This window comes from Emys orbicularis, chromosome 1 (assembly GCF_028017835.1).
Source record: "Emys orbicularis isolate rEmyOrb1 chromosome 1, rEmyOrb1.hap1, whole genome shotgun sequence".
In the NCBI taxonomy this organism is placed as follows: Eukaryota; Metazoa; Chordata; order Testudines; family Emydidae; genus Emys; species Emys orbicularis.
Window position 1 is genome coordinate 253,376,822 of NC_088683.1, and position 23,271 is coordinate 253,400,092.

Sequence of the window (23,271 nt, forward strand, 5' to 3'; positions counted from 1 at the left end):
GAAGTGGTTCAGGTGAGATTTGAGAAGGACAGGAAGGAAGAAAATGGTAGGAGGAAATGAGAGAGGGGCCCATACAAAGGGATTTAAGCAGTGCAATGTTCAGTATTGCAACACCTAACTTGTAGACACCTAGAAAATCTCAGGAACAACAATGGGATCCATAAAGCCTGAGTTATGTGCATAGGCTCCTTATACTATGAATGGAGAGAGACAGGTGCCTTAGACTGCAATCCACAAGTCAGCATACTAGGCAGGGAGCTGCCTAAGCTAGCCAATGAAAGGTGCCAACAAGAGGGGTGTGTCCTAAGCCCCACCCCTCTCAAGGAGTTAGGAGCTTAATATCAAGCTGCAGGGACATGCCCTGTCTCTGCTAGGAATTCAAGCCAGGAACCTCTCTCCTGGAGTCAGGTGGCTTAGGTGCTTAAGTCATTTCTTGAAAGAACGAGTGCCTACACCTACCTCACTCCATATAAAATGGCTGCAGAAGGAGAATGTGGTATCTACCTTATAACTTATCTCTGTGGTTAGAGCACTTGCTTGGAATGTGGGAGACCAACATTCCATTTGCCCCTGAACTTAATGAGGAGACAGGATCTGAACTGGGGTCTACCACCTCTCAAGCAGAAACTAACCACTGAGCAATTGGATATTCTGATGTGGGACTCCCATAATCTCGACTGGTAAAGCTGTTCCACTTTAGATAAATACTTGAAGAGTTATTGGGCCAAAGAGAGAAATTGGGAATGACTCTGTAGCCTAGTGGTTATGGCACCAATGTGGGAGGTCCCAGGACCAGTCCCCCTGCTCCAATCACTCTAATTATTTAGCCACAGTAGAACAGCTTCACTAGCAGAGGTTCTTGGAGCCCCACATCAGAATATCCCATAGTTCAGTGGTCAGAGCACTCGCCTATGATCCCTGTTCAAATATATTCTCTCTCTCTTTTTCCATCAGGCAGAGTGGGGAATTGAATCTGGGTTTCCCACATCTCAGGTTAGTGCTCTAACAACTGGGCTAAAAGTTATAAGGTGAGCAGCACCACCACCTGTTCCTCCTTCTCCAGGGGCCAGATTTTGAATGGGACCCAACCTAGTAGGTGTCCTCAGAGACCTCGCAGGGAAGATAGGCAGAGTAGCACCTACTTCCTCCACTCCATGGATCACACCGGGGCTTAGGTGAGAGAGAGTTGTCCAGACAGCTAAAGTGAGGCAGCAGACAATAAAAGTCAGCTCAAGATTCTCCCCAGGCTCAGATATCTGCTGTTATGGTTCCAGTCTGCTCAAGATCACAGCATGTGGCGAGTTGGCCGCTTGTCACTACCATAGCATTGAGAGACAGCCCAGGAAGGAGAGTTTAAGGGGACTCTGCAGTCACACAGTTCCAGGTTGTGCCCTGGAGATGTCATACCCACCCCGCTGAGGTATCAGAAAGCAAAATCACAAACGTAACCACAGCATTAGGTAGCTCCCTTCTCTGAGCTGGCAGGCTGCTAGGGCTGTCCCTCATGGATCTCCTGTCTGTCTAGAGACTCTCTACCCTTTCTACCTTTCTTAGATGACCCACCTGATCGTGCAGAGCAATTTTGCTGTCAGCCAGTTCGTTCAGGGTCCCTCTCAAAGATGGATTTAACAAGGGAACCTGTTGTTTTCAAGCAGGATTTTTCTTTAAAAAAGAGGAGACTGGCAATGTGCTATTTCAATAACAAACTGAACATTTGGCTCATTCCAATTAGTTTTTCTTTATAATTTTTTGTCAGGTTGGATTGCCTGCATCAAAATGTCTTCTGTCTTGAAGAAATACTTGAGTGTCACTGAACTTCACAGGGAGACGGTCTGACAAACCTGCCATGTCAATACATGCCATGGAATCAGCATTCAAATGACCATGCAAGGTGTTTCAGAACGTTAATTAGTCTCTTGGGTTATCCCATATTCATCCACTTCTGAATGGATGCCATCTCATCATTTGCCCGCTCTTACACTGCCTTCATCTTCACCATCTGAACTCTCTACTTCTCACACATCCCATCACCATCTGCTCCAGAAGCACTCAAACTGCCTGACGAACCTGTACCATCAGCATCCATCTCAGCACTGTCTTCAAGGTGCATTGAGCTGTTCCTGAGCAACAGAATTAATGGCTAAGTGGCAAGGCAGCCGGGATCTCAAAGGGGGTTGGACTAGATGACCTCCTGAGGTCCCTTCCAACCCTGATATTCTATGATTATTGCTTGTGCAAAATTTTAGCTATTGTTCATAAAGATGGAAGTAATTTGCATAATGCTACTTATCTGAATACTGACCCCAAGCAACTCCTCCCTAGTTCCTGTTGCAAAATCCTTGATCAACTACTGAACTTCTTGGCTACCATATGGTTTCTTCTCCTACTGTATGTACAACCTTAATAAAAGCCTTTCCGATCGGACAGGAAGGAAGGCATCTCAGATTTTATTGCATCCAGGACAAAGGATTTGTGGGCTGGTGGTAGTAGGGTGGTGGGAAAAAGCATAAGTCTGGTTTGGCTTTCAGGTATGTAAACCGCTCTTACCAATGCCAGCTACAGATAGTGTACTGCTTTCTTTCATGTAACATACAGGATTCATAACCCTTTAAAAAGATCTGCCCTTGTCTCTTTTTGGACAAGAGTTTCCTTTTCCCTATACCAAACCACCCTGCTATTATTCCTAAATATATATTTTATTTGTAAGACTTAGCAAATCTCAAACAGATGCTACACAAGTGCAAGCAGTAAGGTTATGCATATATACTGGGGAGCACCAGTGACAGGGTGAGCAAAGCAGCACAACTGGGAGGTTTTTGTAATTTTTCCAAGATGTTTTGATTATTCCAAGTGGAAGACACTTATTTTAAAGATAACATGGGATTTTTTCCCCCCTGGTAAAAATAGTTTCTTCATCATCCTCCGTTTCTGGCCTACACCCTCCTCTGAAATGCAGGCTACTAGCCAATTGAACTCTTTCAAAGGCTGTCACAAACCTTAGCTATTCAGGTTTTCACTGGAAAGTGGAGCCTTGGAAATTCAGGGTGGGATTGTGGAAAGACCCTAAGGGTACGTCTACACTGCAATAAAAAAAACCCACACCACCAAGCCTGAGCACCCAGGTCAGTTGGCTCAGGCTCACAGGGCTTGGGTTGCAAGGCTAAAAACGGCAGTGCAGATGCTTGGACTGGAGCCCGGGCTCAGAAATCCTACCCCATGGCAAACCGCAGCCACAGGGAGCTGTGAGTGGCCGTGCCTGCAGATGCTCCAGGTAAACAAAGCGTCTCACAGCCTGCCAGGGGCTTACCCTGAACAAGCCACGAACCAAGTTTGGGAACCACTGCTATACAGGAATCCCTCCCCCTGCAGCTGAGGAGCAATGTGTGCAGTGAGTGAGGAGTTTGCCCAGCTTCCTGCAGCCGGACGAGAAGTCTGGGGGTGGGTCTGACAGCTCTGGATGCCATGCAGGGGAAGAGGAAGTCCCATCCTCCCCAGCCCAGCCAGGACTAGCAGCGGAGCCGGCGCAGGGTAGGGGCAACCAGCCAGGTCTTCCCCAGTCCCGCCTCCTGCCCCACAGTGATTTACCTCTCTGCCGGCTGCCCTGGGCACCTGAAACATACTGCTGGGGAGGGTCGCATGACTGTTCTTGTGACTTTCCTTTGCTTCCCTGTCAGTCATTTTTCTGCTGGGAAACAAAGAAATTTGCAGGGGACAAATTCTGCACATGTGCAGCGGTGCAGAATTCACCCAGTAGTAGCCATAGGACCTGTCCTGCTCCAAAGCCCACTAGTGGAAAGACTCCCATTGATTTAAGTTGGTTTGGGTCAGGCCCATTATGATTTGTGTTACAGCTATAGGTGCTGGATCCAGGAGTGCAGCAGCACCCCACAGCTTGAAGTGACGTCCATCATATGCAGGGTTTACAGTTTGGTTCAATGGCTCCCAGCACCCCTGGTTACAGCTGCTGATTTAAACAAAATATTTATACAATAATCAAAATTTAAACACGTTTCTACTGTGCCTTTAGACATAGAAATGTAGGGTTGACCGGAACTATGCTTTCTATGCCAACCTACCTTCATGTTTAAATCTAACTCATGTACATACTGCATGTTTAAGTACTAAAACATTTGAACACACTGCCCCCAGTTTAATTAGAAAGTAACAAGCACAGGCTACTTGTCAAACTGCAGGTGGCATATATTCTGCTCTATTAGCTATAGAATTATTTAATAAAAACGGTTTTAAACTTAATGATCGGCTGTATATTTTATGAGGCCTAAGTATATGCAACCAGACATCATGTATTGTAGATGTATTATAATACCTAGGTATAATGTTTTTAGGCTAAAGTTTAGATGGGAGGACTGAAGAAATTGTGTCAGCAAATGTGAGTTAAAGGAATTGCCAAACTGGCAAAATTTCTACCCCACAAATATTACCAAGTCTGTTTTTTATTTAATGAAATATCATCACTCCATAGAAACATATGTATTATAGATCTAATTTCTTACAGTTTTAACTTTGCCACAAATATGCACTTCAAGTTGAAAACTGGCATAAAGGCATGCCGTGACTTTATACAGCAAAACAATTCCATGCTCACCTGTGGGAAATGGTAATATTTCCTACACTGAGAAATTCAGCCACTTAATACAGTGTTTCTCAAACTGGGGTCGCCGCTTGTGTAGGGAAAGCTGCTGGCGGGCCAGGCCGGTTTGTTTACCTGCCCCCGTCCGCAGGTCCGGCCGATCGCGGCTTCCACTGGCCACGGTTCGCCGCTGCAGGCCAATGGTGGCTGCTGGAAGCGGCGGCCAGTAAGTCCCTTGGCCCGCCAGTGGGAGCCGCGATCGGCCGGACCTGCAGACGGGGCAGGTAAACAAACCAGCCCGGCCCGCCAGCGGCTTTCCCTACACAAGCGGCGACCCCACTTTGAGAAACACTGACTTAATATGATATTAAAGCTAATGGCAGGGCATTTAATTTTTTTTTTTTAGTAACTCCTCCAACTCGTCAGAGATCTGACATAATATAAACCTCAATTTGAATATGAAACTATCTTCCAGGAAGCATGTACAACTGTATATTGTTTAACACTGATGAAATTCACAAAATGTGAAGCTTCATTCTATTCCTGGTGTATTAGCTCACCCCCACTTTCTTTTAAGCCATTGATGCCTTTCCTGCTCTTTGTATTATGTAATTTAGCAGTTGGAGAATGCCACAACATCATTGTGACGTACCACTATTTTATTGTGTTTTTTCTTTATACTAAACGTAGAAAGCCCATAACTAACTGAAACTATTCTCTGTTTGTTAAGAGAATCTGGTTGACCTTTACTATATTTCCCTTCAAACTGATAAATGCTAAATCTTATCTGAGTTTAAATAACATAGTAACTCATTATTCCTTTTTACTGGATAGATGTTGGTTTGGAGACAGTACCATAATCCTTACGTTTCTTTACGACACAGAATACATGCCTATATATTTCCCTCTGCCTCATCAGCCTCTTGGGAGTCAGGTCTGATTGGTGTGTCACTAAAGCATTTTTTGCATTTATCTTGCACACTGGTTGGAATCTCACTGGAAGTTTTCCAGGTAATTTTCTCCCTTGTTTCCCAGCAGCCAACACACTTCAATTTCCAGTCTAGAATAAGGAGATCCCTCCAAAGTCTGCTTCATTACCTCACCACAGGGGGTTTGGGAAGGGACCTTAAAGAATCTTTAGAGGTCAGCAATGGTGGGGGGGGGGGGGGAATGTCACACTATTCACTGGAGTTTGAAAGTGAATTTGATGGGAGAATATTTGCAGTCCTGGGGAGTTTGTTTTCCATCAACATGTGAGTGATGTACATAACATAAGAACGGCCATACCGGGTCAGACCGAAGGTCCATCTAGCCCAGTATCCTGTCTACCGACAGTGGCCAATGCCAGGTGCCCCAGAGGGAGTGGACCTAACAGGCAAAGATCAAGTGATCTCTCTCCTGCCATCCATCTCCATCCTCTGACAAACAGAGGCTAGGGACACCATTCCTTACCCATCCTGGCTAACAGCCATTAATGGACTTAACCTCCATGAATTTATCCAGTTCTCTTTTAAATGCTCTTATAGTCCTAGCCTTCACAACCTCCTCAGGTAAGGAGTTCCACAAGTTGACTGTGCGCTGCGTGAAGAAGAACTTCCTTGTGTTTGTTTTAAACCTGCTGCCTATTAATTTCATTTGGTGGCCCCTAGTTCTTGTATTATGGGAATAAGTACATAACTTTTCCTTATCCACTTTCTCCACATCACTCATGATTTTATATACCTCTATCATATCCCCCATTAGTCTCCTCTTTTCCAAGCTGAAAAGTCCTAGCCTCTTTAATCTCTCCTCATATGGGACCCGTTCCAAACCCCTAATCATTTTAGTTGCCCTTTTCTGAACCTTTTCTAGTGCCAGTATCTTTTTTGAGATGAGGAGACCACATCTGTACGCAGTATTCGAGATGTGGGCGTACCATGGATTTATATAAGGGCAATAATATATTCTCAGTCTTATTCTCTATCCCCTTTTTAATGATCCCTAACATCCTGTTTGCTTTTTTGACCGCCTCTGCACACTGCGTGGACATCTTCAGAGAACTAGCCACAATGACTCCAAGATCTTTTTCCTGACTTGTTGTAACTAAATTAGCCCCCATCATATTGTATGTATAGTTGGGGTTATTTTTTCCAATGTGCATTACTTTACATTTATCCACATTAAATTTCATTTGCCATTTTGTTGCCCAATCACTTAGTTTTGTGAGATCTTTTTGAAGTTCGTCACAGTCTGCTTTGGTCTTAACTATCTTGAGCAGTTTAGTATCATCTGCAAACTTTGCCACCACACTGTTTACCCCTTTCTCCAGATCATTTATGAATAAGTTGAATAGGATTGGTCCGAGGATTGACCCTTGTGGAACACCACTAGTTATCCCTCTCCATTCTGAGAATTTACCATTAATTCCTACCGTTTGTTCCTGGTCTTTTAATCAGTTCTCAATCCATGAAAGGACCTTCCCTTTTATCCCATGACAGCTTAATTTACGTAAGAGCCTTTGGTGAGGGACCTTGTCAAAGGCTTTCTGGAAATCTAAGTACACTATGTCCACTGGATCCCCCTTGTCCACATGTTTGTTGACCCCTTCAAAGAACTCTAATAGATTAGTAAGACACAATTTCCCTTTACAGAAACCATGTTGACTATTGCTCAACAGTTTATGTTTTTCTATGTGTCTGACAATTTTATTCGTAACCATTGTTTCAACTAATTTGCCCGGTACCGACATTAGACTTACCGGTCTGTAATTGCCGGGATCACCTCTAAAGCCCTTTTTAAATATTGGCGTTACATTAGCTAACTTCCAGTCATTGGGTACAGAAGCCGATTTAAAGGACAGGTTACAAACCTTAGTTAATAGTTCCGCAACTTCACATTTGAGTTTTTTCAGAACTCTTGGGTGAATGCCATCTGGTCCCAGTGACTTGTTAATGTTAAGTTTATCAATTAATTCCAAAACCTCCTCTAGTGACACTTCAATCTGTGACAGTTCCTCAGATTTGTCACCTACAAAAGCCGGCTCAGGTTTGGGAATCTCCCCAACATCCTCAGCCGTGAAGACTGAAGCAAAGAATCCATTTAGTTTCTCCGCAATGACTTTATCATCTTTAAGCGCTCCTTTTGTATCTCGATTATCAAAGGCCCCACTGGTTGTTTAGCAGGCTTCCTGCTTCTGATGTACTTAAAAAACATTTTGTTATTACCTTTGGAGTTTTTGGCTAGCCGTTCTTCAAACTCCTCTTTGGCTTTTCTTATTACATTCTTGCACTTAATTCGGCAGCGTTTATGCTCCTTTCTATTTGCCTCACTAGGATTTGACTTCCACTTTTTAAAGGAAGTCTTTTTATCTCTCACTGCTTCTTTTACATGGTTGTTAAGCCACGGTGGCTCTTTTTTAGTTCTTTTACTGTGTTTCTTAATTTGGGGTATACATTGAAGTTGGGCCTCTATTATGGGGTCTTTAAAAAGCACCCATGCAGCTTGCAGGGATTTCACTTTAGTCACTGTACTTTTTAACTTCTGTTTAACTAACCCCCTCATTTTTGCATAGTTCCCCCTTTTGAAATTAAATGCCACAGTGTTGGGCTGTTGAGATGTTCTTCTCACCACAGCGATGTTGAATGCTATTGTATTATGGTCACTATTTCCAAGCGGTCCTGCTATAGTTACCTCTTGGACCAGCTCCTGCGCTCCACTCAGGACTAAATCTAGAGTTGCCTCTCCCCTTGTGGGTTCCCGTACCAGCTGCTCCATGAAGTAGTCATTTAAAGTATCGAGAAATTTTATCTCTGCATTTCATCCTGAAGTGAAATGTTTCTAGTCAATATGGGGATAATTGAAATCCCCCACTATTATTGAATTCTTAATTTTGATAGCCGCTGTAATTTCCCTTAGCATTTCATCATCACTATCACTGTCCTGGTCAGGTGGTCTATAATAGATCCCTAATGTTATATTCTTATTAGAGCATGACATTTCTATCCATAGAGATTCTATGGAACATGTGGATTCACTTAAGATTTTTACTTCATTTGATTCTACATTTTCTTTCACATATAGTGCCACTCCCCCCCACCCCGCACAACCTGTTCTGTCCTTTCGATATATTTTGTACCCTGGAATGATTGTGTCCCATTGATTACTCTTAGTCCACCCGGTTTCTGTGATGCCCATTATATCAATATCCTCCTTTATCACAAGGCACTCTAGTTCACCCATCTTATTATTTAGACTTCTAGCATTTGTATACAAGCACTTTAAAAACTTGTCACTGTTTGTCTGCCCTTTTCTGATGTGTTAGATTGTTTTTTATGTGAATGTTTATCATCTGATCTGGCCCCTACTTTATCCTCTTCCATCCTCTGCTCCTGACTATAACCTGGAGATTCTCTCCCTTAAGAGAAGTCTCTGCCCGATCCACATGCTCCTCTGCAGCAGTCGGCTTTCCCCCCACCCCCATCTCCTAGTTTAAAAACTGCTCTACAACCTTTTTAATGTTTAGTGCCAGCAGTCTGGTTCCACTTTGGTTTAGGTGGAGCCCATCTCTCCTGTATAGGCTCCCCCCATCCCAAAAGTTTCCCCAGTTCCTAATGAACATAAACCCCTCCTCTCTACACCATCGTCTCATCCACGCATTGAGACTCTGAAGCTCTGCCTGCCTACCTGGCCCTGCGCGTGGAACTGGGAGCATTTCTGAGAATGCCACCATAGAGGTCCTGGATTTCAGTTTCTTCCCTAGCAGCCTAAATTTGGCCTCCAGGACATCTCTCCTACCCTTCCCTATGTCATTGGTACCTACATGTACCACGACCACCGGCTCCTCCCCAGCACTACACATAAGTCTGTCTAGATGCCTCGAGAGATCCACAACCTTCGCACCAGGCAGGCAAGTCACCATACGGTTCTCCCGGTCATCACAAACCCAGCTATCTATGTTTTTAATGATCGAATCTCCCATTACTAACACCTGCCTTTTCCTAGCAACTGGAGTTCCCTCCCCCTGAGAGGTAACCTCAGTGCGAGAGGCAACCCCAGCACCATCTGGAAGGAGGGTCCCAACTATGGGAAGGTTTCCCTCTGCTCCCGTTGACTGCTCTGCTTCCCTGGACCTTTCATCCTCCTCAACAGCGCAGGGGCTGTCTGACCGGAGGTGGGACAATTCTACAGTGTCCCGGAAAGCCTCATCAACATACCTCTCTGCCTCCCTTAGCTCCTCCAGTTCCGCCACCCTTGCCTCCAAAGTCCGTACGTGGTCTCTGAGGGCCAGGAGCTCCTTGCACCGAATGCACACATACGCCACCCGCCCACAGGGCAGGTAATCATACATGCTGCACTCAGTGCAATAAACTGGATAACCCCCACTCTGCAGCTGGGCTTCTGTCTGCATTGTCTCCTAGTTAATGAAAGGGTTGTTTAAGCAAGAGGTTTTGAATGTAGTTTGGTTTATAGGTTTTAAGGGGAATAAAGGGACCCCCGCTCCCTTCCCACTCCCCTTCCAAACTCCCTTGCAAAACTCCCTGTTAGCAGCCCCTGTTCGCAAAAGCTCTGTTAGGCCTGGTCTACACTAGGAGTTTATGTCGAATTTAGCGCCGTTACATCGAATTAACCCTGCACCCATCCACACCACGAAGCTATTTAGTTCGACATAGAGCTCTCTTAAATTCGACTTCTGTACTCCTCGAAAAAGAGAGGAGTAGCGCTAAATTCGAAATGGCAATATCGAATTAGGCTAGGTGTGGATGGAAATCGACGGTAATAGCTCCAGGAGCTATCCCACAGTGCACCACTCTGTTGACGCTCTGGACAGCAGTTCGAGCTCGGATGCTCTGACCAGCCACACAGGAAAAGCCCCGGGAAAATTTGAATTCCTTTTCCTGTCTGGGCAGTTTGAATCTCATTTTCTGTTTGGACAGCGTGGAGAGCTCAGCAGCACTGGCAACGATGCAGAGCTCTCCAGCAGAGATGGCCGTGCAATCTAATAGAAAGAGGGCCCCAGCATGGACTGATCGGGAAGTCTTGGATCTCATCGCTGTGTGGGGCGATGAGTCTGTGCTTTCAGAGCTGCACTCCAAAAGAAGGAATGCAAAGATCTACGAGAAGATCTCTAAAGCCATGGCAGAGAGAGGATACAGCCGGGATGCAACGCAGTGCCGCGTGAAAATCAAGGAGCTGAGACAAGGCTACCAAAAAACCAAAGAGGCAAACGGATGCTCCGGATCCCAGCCCCACACATCCCGTTTCTACGAGGCACTGCATTCCATCCTAGGTGCGGCCGCCACCACTACCCCACCATTGACCGTGGACTCTGAGGATGGGATATTGTCCATGGCCGGTTCCTCGTCGGAAATGTTAGCGGACGGGGAAGATGAGGAAGGAGATGAGGAGGACGAGGCAGTCGACAGCGCTTGCACCGCTGATTTCCCCGACAGCCAGGAGCTCTTCATCACCCTTACCGAGATCCCCTACCAACCGTCCCCATCCGTTACCCCGGACACCGAATCAGGGGAAGGATCAAGCAGTGAGTGCTTTAAACATCTAAACATTTAAGTTTAACATAACTGGAATATTTATATTGTTAACAATGGGGTTTTCATTCACTCATTTAAACATAGAAACTTTTATTTATAACACAACAGGAATATTAACTATATCAGCAATTGGGTGTTCATGATTTCTTTGCCTTAGGCAACTATTTAGTCCCAACTATGTATAAAAAAATCAAATAATGTCCGGATTTTCATGATTAGGCAACCACAGGACACTCCACTCTGTAGTCCCTTCCAGTACAGTTACACGAAAAGACGGTCAATATGTCCGGGAATTGACAGAGAGTCCTCCTGGGAGAGCTCAGCATAGCTCTCCTGGAGGTACCGCTCAAGCATGCGCATCAGGTTCCGTGGCAGGGCGATCTTGTTCGGTCCACCGTGGTAAGACACGTTCCCATGCCATGACTCTATTAAGTAGTCCGGTATCATAGCACGGCAGAGCATGGCGGCATACGGCCCTGGCTTCTGCATGCTCTCCCGAAGCATCCGTCCCCTCTCGCTCTCCGAGATCCTCATCAGCGTTATGTCGCACATGACGCCCTGCTTTAAATTAGGGAGGGGAATGTTAGTATTGGGACTGCTTTACAGCCACGCGGTGGAGGCGGCAGAGGGGCAGCATACAGGGATCTTTCCCTGGGACAGCCGCGAGGTGGTGGGACAGGGGCAGAGCTCATGCTTCCCTGATTGCTGCCAGCAGAGAGTGGCCTTGCTTTCAGTGCGAAAGGAGCCCAGTGCTACTATTAAATTTTTAAGCTGCCACAAGTCTACGGCTTACCATGTTTTCCTGCAACAAAAGTAGAGGTGTCCTGCCACGCTTCTCTGATCGCAACTGCAAGACCCCAGGCACTGAAGGCGAGGGCTGAAAATTCGACCTTGTCCTGAGTGCGCATGTGAAAGGTGCAGTGCATGGTGTTGTTCACAGAGAAAGATTATGTTCTTTGTTAGCAACTTCATTTATCTGTCTCAGGAATTCACTCCCTTTTTCCCATTCCCACAGACACATCTGCGACTGTCTCCCAACCCAGCCTGGCATCACACTCCCAGAGGCTAGCGCAGATTAGGAGGAGGAAGAAGACGCGTGAGGACATGTTCTATGAACTTATGGACTGCTCACGAGAGCAGGCAGCCCAGACGACACAGTGGAGGGAGAACTTGTCACAAATGCACCGAGCAGTCATGGAACGGGAGGAGAGGTGGCGCCAGGAAGACCAGCAGGCTACTCAAACCCTGCTTGGACTAATGAGGGAGCAAACGGAGACGCTCCGGCGCCTAGTGGATGTTCTGCAAGACCGGAGGCAGGAGGACAGAGCCCTGCTGCTGTCTATCTCTAACCGCCCTCCCCCGCCACCAAGTCCCACACCCCCCTCACCAAAAGTCCAAAGAAGGAGGGGCGGCAAGGGCCGTTAAAACTTTCAGTCAGCCCCTGCAGACTGCTGCAGCAATAGAAGGCTCTCGTTCCACAAAGTTTGAAAAGTCCTTTCCTACCCATCTCACACAAGCCCCCGTCCAAGTTTCCTCCCTCCCCTTTTCATGTGCGGTTCATAATAAAACATCTGTTTCTGTTAAGTACTGTTTCCGAGAGTGTCGTTTAGAGGGGATTCTGTCTGAAGGGGGGGAAGGGGTTTGTTACTTGGACAGGACAGTCACCTTTAGCAGGCTACAGAGGCGGGGGCAGGTCCAGCATCAGGACACATACACAGTGCAGTCACCAGTTACCCTGGTCAGTCTGGGAGGTGGTTTTCATGTTCTGGGGGGCGGGGGGGTTGATCTGTGACTTTGTGGCGGGGGAGGGCAGTTAGAGATCTTATGCCGCGGTCCTTATCCTGGATCACAGAGCCACGCAGCAGGGGGTCTGTAACCCTCCGCCCCCTGCCAGAAAGTCACTTGGCCGACACATACACGCAGTCCCGCCCAGGACTGCTGGCAGGCTCCGTTGAAACAACCAATCCAGCACTGCGGAGCCTGTCATTCCTGGAGTTTAGAAGCATCATTTGCATCAAAACACTAAACCCGCCCCCCGCCACAGTCTGCGTCCCCGGTTTAAAACATTCCCGCGAAAACAGTAAGAAAGAGAACCTTGTTCATTAACAAAATGGAACAGATTTTATTTGTTGGGAAGGTGGTGAAGGGGGTATGTAACTTGGAAGGATAGTCAACAGTAACTGGGTAAAGAAACGGGGGCAGGTTCAGCATCTGTGTCCACAAACTAAACAGTCACTGGAGACCCTGCTCAGTCAGGAACCTGGCTTTCAAAGCCTCCCTGATGCACAGCGCGTCCCGCTGGGATCTTCTAATCGCCCGGCTGTCTGGCTAGGCGTAATCAGAAGCCAGGCTATTTGCCTCAACCTCCCACCCCGCCATAAAGGTCTCCCCCTTGCTCTCACACAGATTGTGGAGCACACAGCAAGCAGCTATCACAATGGGGATATTGGTTTCGCTGAGATCACAGCGAGTGAGTAAGCTTCTCCATCTCCCCTTGAGACGGCCAAAAGCACACTCCACCACCATTCTGCACTTGCTCAGCCGGTAGTTGAAGAGTTCTTTCCCTGAGTCCAGTGCACCAGTGTAGGGCTTCATGAGCCAGGGCATTAGCGGGTATGCAGGGTCCCCGAGGATCACAGTAGGCATCTCCACATCCCCAAGACTTATTTTGTGGTCCGGGAAGTAAAGACCTTCCTGCAGCCGTCTAAACAGACCAGAGTTCCTGAAAACACGAGCGTCATGAACCTTGCCAGGCCATCCAACGTTGATATTTGTAAAACGTCCCCTGTGGTCCACCAGTGCTTGCAGCACCATAGAAAAGTATCCCTTTCTGTTTATGTACTGGCTGGCCTGGTGGTCCGATCCCAGGATAGGGATGTGAGTCCCATCTATAGCCCCACCGCAGTTTGGGAATCCCATCTCGGCAAAGCCATCTATGATGAGCTCCACGTTTCCCAGGGTCACTACCTTTGATAGCAGTACCTTGACGATTGCCTTGGCTACTTGCATGACAGCAACCCCCACGGTAGACTTGCCCACACCAAAGTGGTTCGCGACTGACCGGTAGCTGTCTGGCGTTGCAAGCTTCCAGAGGGCTATGGCCACTCGCTTCTGGACAGTCAGGGCTGCTCGCATCCGGGTGTCCTTTCGCTTCAGGGCAGGGGACAGCAACTCACACAGTTCTAAGAAAGTCCCCTTCCGCATGCGAAAGTTTCGCAGCCACTGGGATTCATCCCAGACCTGCAGCACTATGCGGTCCCACCAGTCCGTGCTTGTTTCCAGGGCCCAGAATCGCCGTTCCACAGTATCCACGAGACCCAGTGACACCGAGATGTCCTGGGCGCTGGGTCTCCTGTTTTCTGAGAGGTCGGAGCAGCTCTCCGACTTCATGCCCTCACGGTGGTGCCGTAGCCTCCTCTCCTGATTTCTCTGCAGCTGCCTCTGGTAAAGGTGGATGAGAAGCTGCGAGGCGTTGAGAACTGCCACAACTGCAGCGATGGTTGCAGCGGGATCCATGCTCGCACTGCTGTGGCGTCCGCGCTGTCAGTAATCAGAAAAGTGCGCGAACTGATTTCCCGCCAGCGCTTTCAGGGAGGGAGGGAGGGCGGTAGTGACGGACGGATGACGACAATTACCCAAAAGCACCCTCTACCCTTTTTTTTTTACCCAGAAGGCATTGGCGGCTCGACCCAGAATTCCAATGGGCAGCGGGGACTGCGGGAACTGTGGGATAGCTGCCCACAGTGCACCGCTTCCAATGTCGACGCTTGCCCCGTTAGTGTGGACTCACAAAGTCTCACAAAGTCGAATTACTGTCCTTAGTGTGGACACACACGTTCGACTTTGTAATATCGATTCCACATATTCGAATTAACTAAAATCGAAGTACTCTCGTAGTGTAGACATACCCTTAGAGTAACTACCAGTTGTGTTAATAACAGGGAATGTCCCACAGTGCAGGAGTGATTTAGTGCACCAATTCAGAGCTAAATTTTGCCATTGGTAGCATCTACACAGTATCCTGGGGGGGGGGGGGGGAGGGAGAGGGAGAAACCAATAAACCTAACACATAGCATGCCAAATTCATCCCTGGATGCAACGCCACTAAATCAATGCAATTAAACCAGGAATGAGTTTCTTCCATGTATTCTTTTACAAACTAGCCACAATCTACATATGATGCAGGATTTGGGGGCAGGGGGAAGAGATGAGGGAAGAGGAATGTTTACAGTCTCTTTACAGTAAAGTAGCTTAAAAGAAACAGGACAAAAAGAAGGAAGCCTATTGTCATAGGTTGGTCCACTTACCACCGGTATGGCACCGCCGCCTGGTCACTCTGGAGATCAGCTCAAGGCCAGCACCCCCATCCACAGTTTGCAGACCATTACTCTGATTCTGATCAGCAGTTCCTCTTGCTCCAGGACCCACAGTGTCTGCTTCATGGCTTAACTCTCCAGCTAGGTCACAGGGTTCCCTCTTCCATGGTTCAGTCCATCAACAGTCCTAGACAGTCTTCCCATTTGGTGTCACTCCCTCAGTCACTGGTGGGGGAAACTCAGGCCCATCCTCTACTCTGAGTTCCAGCCCAGGGACCCTCAGCTCAGCAGTTCTGAACATCTTCTTTCTGCTCGGACTGCTCCTTCCCTGGACTGCTTCCCACCCTTCTGATTCCCCTTCTTTGTCTGGCAATACCAGCTCCAAGAACCCTCTTCTTAGGAAGCAACTATGCTTTCTCAGCAGCCCCTCACTCTGCGGGCAGCTACCTGGCTTTATAGGCCCTACCTGTCCCTGCACAGGTGAGCCTGTTCCCTAATTAGCTGCCTCCAGCCAAAATCTCCACTGCGTGAAGCCTAATTAACAGATTGGGCCCACCTGGCCCAAATTCTACTCTTGCAGGGCTAGTGTGGGGAAATCTCACCCCATCACACCTATAAATATAACTCACTACAATATAAATTTCAGGCACTCATGCAGGGTATATGTGAATGGAATACAGTGTTAGAAACATGAAACAGGACTGGAAGAGATGTCTTGGGTCATTAAATCCAGTTCCCTTCTATTGCAGGCTACCCCATCATATAATTCTGTTCATAAACTTATCAAGCTCCATTTCAAAACTAGTTGGGTCATTTGCCCCACTACACCAATCGGAAGGGTGTTCCAGAGCCTCACTCCTTTGATCTGATGGTTAGAAACCTTCTGTTTGTCAATCTTCCTCCAGCATCAGTATCAATCAACCTCCCCATGCAATCATTCCTGTCTTGGAACCACTATAAGGGTTAAAGAAAAGCACTTCTCAAACTGCTTTCTTGAAGTCCTCAAATCTCACTTTCTGCTGTCATCACATCCCACACACTCCGTTGCTGGAGTACTCTGAGCTATCACTGTTATAAAACAAATTAGTTGAGACTATCATTTAGTTGTCATATCTCCTCTCTTCTTTATTTGTCTTAGGGAAAGATCCTGACAGGTAGGAGAATGTCTCCATCTACCAGTAAGCAAGGAGGTGAACTGTGCCTGTCCATCAAGGCCACTATAAAGTTCTATAAACACACTTGAACTCAGCTTGAAAGCAGTGAATACCTGCCTTGGCTCTCTATATTTAATTTTGCAGATTCAAGTAGAACCACCAGATACAATGCTCACACAAATCAAATTAAATGTTTACTATATAAGCAGTTATTTTGAAGTTTATAATGAGATCCAGTAATAGTTATACAAACTGAAACCCATTTACACCACTCACAGTGATTTTGCAATATCGAAACAAATAAATAAATTGAAATGGTGGCCTGGTTTTTGAAGATCTAGAAGTGTGAGTGAATATGTGTGTGTGTTTGAGAGAGAGAATTTCCAGTTTTGATTTTTAATTGCCAGAAATCTTGCAAGAACATTCTCATGAGATTTCTTCCATCTGTGCTTCCACTCTGTGTGTGTGTGTGTGTGTGTGTGTTTGTGTGTGTATGTAGATAGATAGATACAAACTTAGTTCATTAATTTTCCACTGACCTTAGTTCACATATATGTAATGCCAGACTCCTTGCAATAGGAGTGTTCCACTGACCTTGATTCCAACCTACATATGCTGTTTTCCTAATAGGAGGCTTCTCTCCCTGACCTATGATTGGGTTCAGGGCCAGTACTTGGTTCTCACTATAGAAGGGGTTAACTGTAGCTTCCCTTTCCTTTTTCTTTCCACAGGTGCTCAGGAGAAGGGTTTTAAGAAGGGCAGTTGGAGACAGGGAAGGGAGGAGAGAATGTTTGTGGGAAGGGAGGAGAGAGGGTTGAATCGGGGGGGGGGCGGGGAAGGAATCTTTTTGTTTGTTTTTGCATATCATAACTAGCTTTCATTTACACAAATAAAGATTTGCTTCTGTTGAAAAATCTGCTGATTACTGCTGCTCTTTTGCTGCTGAGCTACCTCACCCAGCATCACCAAACTGAGCGATGCCCTACAGCAAAACGATGTGGCTAAGTCTTGAAGAAATGATAGGAGAATGAACAGAAGTACTTGTGGCACCTTAGAGACTAACAAATATATCTGAGCATAAGCTTTCGTGGGCTACAGCCCACTTCTTCGGATGCATAGAATGGAACATATATTGAGGAGATATATATACACATACAGAGAGCATGAAAAGGTGGGAGTTGTCTTACCAACTCTGAGAGGCCAATTAAGTAAGAGGGGAAAAAAAAAACTTTTGAGGTGATAATCAAGATAGCCCAGTACAGACAGTTTGATAAGAAGTGGGAGAGTACTTACACGGGGAGAGTATTTTCCTCTTACTTAATTGGCCTCTCAGAGTTGGTAAGACAATTCCCACCTTTTCATGCTCTCTGTATGTGTATATATAACTCCTCAATATATGTTCCATTCTATGCATCCGAAGAAGTGGGCTGTAGCCCATGAAAGCTTATGCTGAAATATATTTGTTAGTCTCTAAGGTGCCACAAGTACTCCTGTTCTTTTTGCGGCTATAGACTAACACGGCTGCTACTCAGAAAGGAGAATGGTGATACAAATAAATCATAAGAAGAAATATGGCCAAATCCAATTCATCATAAAGGGTTTAACTCAAGCGATTGGCCGTTTCCAGTTATGGAAGTCAGACCATACCTCAAAGGTATGCATTTCGCCAGACTCTGATATCAGCTGCCAAATGAAAATATTTTCTAATACAGTTGTCCCAGAACTGTACACACAGGTGTATGGCAAACTGACAAGGGCCATAGGGTCAAATGTTGTACAGAGTATCCGCATAACCCCAGGTATTTGGACAGGTGTGCAAACAAAGCACTACACGACAGACACAGCACCCTGGATATCATCCTGTGTCTTTGTGGAGTCTTCTATGCCATTTTCTTCCCCATAGGATTGCATTGGCACAGACATTATGGACTATCAGTCCTGAGGCTGGCTTTAAAAAAATCCCCCAGCAGACAATCTCCTGGTGAGATTAAAAGAAGCTCAGCACAAAGGGTCTTTCACAGAGTTTTGTGGTTTCAGACAATGGAAGGAGCAATTTTCCTATCATCTGAAACTGGAAGCAGCAGTCTGTTGTCCTCAGGTAGATTAATCTGCCCCCGGGCAATGCTAATGCTGCCCTACATATATCTGGAAGCCCACAGAGAAGGGAGGGATAGGATTTTTCCTGCGAAAGGTCAACTTGCAGGCTCCACATAAATATCTGCAATTAACATCAAAATACAGGGTAAAAACAGACTAGTATTGGCCATTTATGCACCCCAAGTACAAAAATAAGTCCAGCTGTGCTTTATTATTTCTACACTAGCTTTAATTCTGTCTATGCCCTCACACACACGACCTTAAAGAAAACATATATCACTGCCCTTCATCTCGCTCTATTCTCCTTATTCATCAGTTTATCTCCCTCCAAAAATGCTATATACTAGCCTATGAACAACTAACCTATGCAGGACTTGAGATTTGACTCTCCCACAGACCACCCTGTTACTGAAGTCCAGAAAATACAGAGCTGGGTGAGTTTTTCCATTGAACAATCGTGCCACTGCAATCTGAACAAGCTGCAAGCAACCGAGCAGCTGCACTGAGCCCTATAAAGGGGTAATTACAACCATCCTACGTACAGATATACATTGCGAAAATAAGTGCCGTTCTGTGCACATTGCAAAATCAAACATCTCTGGCACATTCTGTCACACGGTCCCTGGTTATGATGTTGAGGAATGGTGTTGGCTGCCCCCTGTGACAATCAGTGACAGAGTGGACTTTGGGTTTATAAAACTTGGTTTACACTATGAAACATACCTATTACTGATAATAGCTGTCATCCATGGGTATAATTGAACAGGTGCTGGCAACAGTCCAACTACAAGCAAAGCCAGGATTAGACCCCATTTCGTACCATTGTTTCTAACCGGGTTTCTAAAATGGTGCCAAACATTTAGAAGTTTCAAAGGCTAGCTCAGATTGCTAACACCTGTGTCAAGGCTGCTTCCCCACTTTGAACTTTAGGGTACAAATGTGGGGCCTGCATGAAAACTTCTAAGCTTAACTACCAGCTTAGATCTGGTCCGCTGCCACCACTCCCAAAGCTAATTCCCTTCCCTGGGTAGCCTTGAGAGACTCTTCACCAATTCCCTGGTGAATACAGATCCAAACCCCTTGGATCTTAAAACAAGGAGAAATTAACCATCCCCCCTCCTTCCTCCCACCAACTCCTGGTGGATCAAGATCCAACCCCCTTGGATCTAAAAACAAGGAAAAATCAATCCGGTTCTTAAAAAGAAGGCTTTTAATTAAAGAAAAAGGTAAAAATCATCTCTGTAAAATCAGGATGGAAAATAACTTTACAGGGTAATCAAACTTGAAGAGCTCAGAGGACCCCCCTCTAGCCTTAGGTTCAAAGTACAGCAAACAGAGATAAACACTCTAGCAAAAGGTACATTTACAAGTTGAGAAAACAAAGATAACCTAACACGCCTTGCCTGGCTGTTTACTTACAAGTTTGAAATATGAGAGACTTGTTCAGAAAGATTTGGAGAGCCTGGATTGATGTCTGGTCCCTCTTAGTCCCAAGAGCGAACAACCCCCCAAAACAAAGAGCACAAACAAAAGCCTTCCCCCCACCAAGATTTGAAAGTATCTTGTCCCCTTATTGGTCCTTTGGGTCAGGTGTCAGCCAGGTTACCTGAGCTTCTTAACCCTTTACAGGTAAAAGGATTTTGGAGTCTCTGGCCAGGAGGGATTTTATAGTACTGTACACAGGAGAGCTGTTACCCTTCCCTTTATAGTTATGACAACCTGTTTTCAGCAACAGGTACATTTTGTACATTTTCTAGTGTCGACAAAACTCATGTGACACTGTTCTTGTACAGAACAGCACCATTCCACACAGTCAGGTCAATGAAGTTGCACCTTTGAAGTGGTGACTAAGATGTTGGGGAGAGTGGGGAAGTAGTCAGCAAGCATATTGGAGAGCAAAAGGCATGTTGTGCTCTGGCTGGTGTCTTCCTACCTGAAGGGAGAACAGCCATCCATCTGTCCCGGGAAAACTGGTGCACCAAAAAGAATGACCAGATAAGAAATTATCTTTTAATTGTTAATCAGATACATACATCTTATGCAATTTGCTGTGAGTTCTTGGTAGTTTCTGGTGTAGTTTCTTTTATACTTACCTGTTTAAATTGTTCTGGGGGAAATGCTTAGACAACATCTGGCATACCCAATTATATATAATGCTAACAAAATCAGTTTAAGCTAGTTGAAGGTAGACAAACTTTATTAAAGCTTGCAACTTGGCTTGGATCCTGAAAAGAAAGGTGATTGCAAAAATCTTTTAAATCCAGTGGGTGGGAGATCTGAATCATCTTCTGAATTAGGTACAATAATATTATAGCATTTACTAAAACTCTGGGAACTCACATGTGATTTGTAATACACTCATACCCCCCTTTCCCCAAATTGTATAGCTAATGGAGTTACTCTTTCTCTTGTTTGCAGTGTTGTTGTAGCTGTGTTACTCTCAGCATATGAAAGAAACAAGGTGGGTGAGGTAATATCTTTTATTGGACCAACTTCTGTTGGTGAAAGAGACAAGCTTTCAAGCTTACAGTGAGCTCCAGAAGGAGTTGGTCCAATAAAAGATATTACCTCACCCACCTTGTCTCTATCTATTCTCTCTTGTCATTTGCTTGTAACTCATTTCTCCAGTCATGCAAATACACCCTCTATAAAGATTAAAGTCGTTTATGCAAACTTTATAACATCCTCCTCGTACAGCCAAACACTCGGATGCTTCTAGAAGAGTTATAATGCATGTTTACTTGATATAATGAGGTTAAATCTAAGGTGGAGTCAAGTTATCATAGGACACACAACTCCCATTGGCATTGATGGGAGTACAGGGACTACATCAAGAGAAGAACAGACCCTTGTAGATTCAGTTTTAATCTTGTGTAATGAGTTATCTGAAAGCTGTGATGAAAATTCAGCGTGATACATTTCATAATATTTTTTCAGAGATATAAGGTTTTTCTATTGCATATGGTAGATGCATTGAATTTACCACTGCTGACACATTAACTGGGCTGCTGTCAAGTTGACATACTTCAGCATATACATTTTACTCCCTACTGAAAAATGTGTACATAACAAATGCTCCCTTTTGTTGAAATGGTTCAGAAGGCAACAGCTCAGTTCACAGCAGTTAATTTGTTTGGTTTCATCTTATCTACAGTGCTTGGTGCCCTAGATTGTATTATTCCTGTTCTTAATTCTTCTGTTCTCTTTAAGCTAATGGATATTGTCCCTGATGAACCTCCCTTAAGGAGCAGTGTAGTGATGCATCATGAGAAGTGGAAGGGATGGATGTCATGAAGCAGTTCTTTGCAGTGCTGCTTGTTGTGATTGCCTTCATAAGCTAAAGGGAGAGGGTTAGAGTCTTGAGTAGCTGAAAAATTCCTTTTGTGAACCCACAGGGGCTGATTTTGTGAGGCGATAAGTTCCTGAACCTGCCATGGCATTCAAGTGGAGCTGTGAATGTTCAGCTCCTCTGAACAGTAGACCCTTAGGGTCAGATTTTAAGATGAAGATAGGCATCCAGGGGGTTTTCAGAAGCATTTAGGTGCCTAATGCCCATTGATTTCACCAAAATAGGAGTTAGGGGTTATGTAAAGCCTCCGCTCAAATGCGATTGTAAGATCTGTAACTTGTATCATTAAGTTCTGCAACCTTTTTGCAGATTTTGTAACCTCAGTTATTGTTAGCATAGCCTTTTAAGTGTTGTAACCTTTGCAAGCTCTGTAACCTTTGCAAGTTACCACTTGTATGAACTTCCAAGCTATGTAATATCCCATCACACAATCAGAGAGAGTGTGAACAAGGGAGTGTGAGGGGAAGATAAGGGAGTGTGAACAAGGGAGTGTATGTGGGACTGGGCGGAGAGGAACTGCAAGGAGAAAGGAGCCCAGAGACAGGTGTGTCTGATATAATCTGCCCTGAGAAGGCAATCACGAAGTGCTGTAAAGAGAAGAAGAACCTGGTATGCATGAAAGGAACTGGTCTGGGAATGCTTCTCGGTGATGGACACAGAAGGAAAACTCAGTGTACGTGACAGGAGCCGCCCAGTTCCAGAAAAAAGGAAGCAGCCATGCACACAAGCAGCTGCTGCTCCTTGACCTGCTCAGCAGCCTGGATTCGTGACCGCAGGCAGACACACCAGTTCTACCATGCTTCGGCTTCTTGATCTCCATGCTGTCTCCGGTAACTCTCCGCCTGTGTAAGTGTGTGGGTGCATGAGGGTATGAATGCAGTGAATGTGTGCGTGTATGAATAAGCTCCATCTCTTTTCTATCTGACCCAACAGTGGCATCGTAATAAAACTAATACAGGTGTGACCCTGGGTTGGTTTTTAGGGGAACAGAGGTAACATTAGGCACTTAGGTGCTTTTGAAAATCCCACTCTTCTGTTATTATTTACTGTTTGTATGACTATAGCACCTACGAGCTCTAGTCATGGGTGAGAACCCCGTTGTGCTAGCTGCTGCACAAACACAGAATAAAATGATGGTCCCTACCCCAAAGAGCTTACAGTCCAAGTCTAAGACAACAGATGGCTACAGACAGGTGGGAAGTATAAGGAAACAGTGAGATACTATTGGTCAGCATGA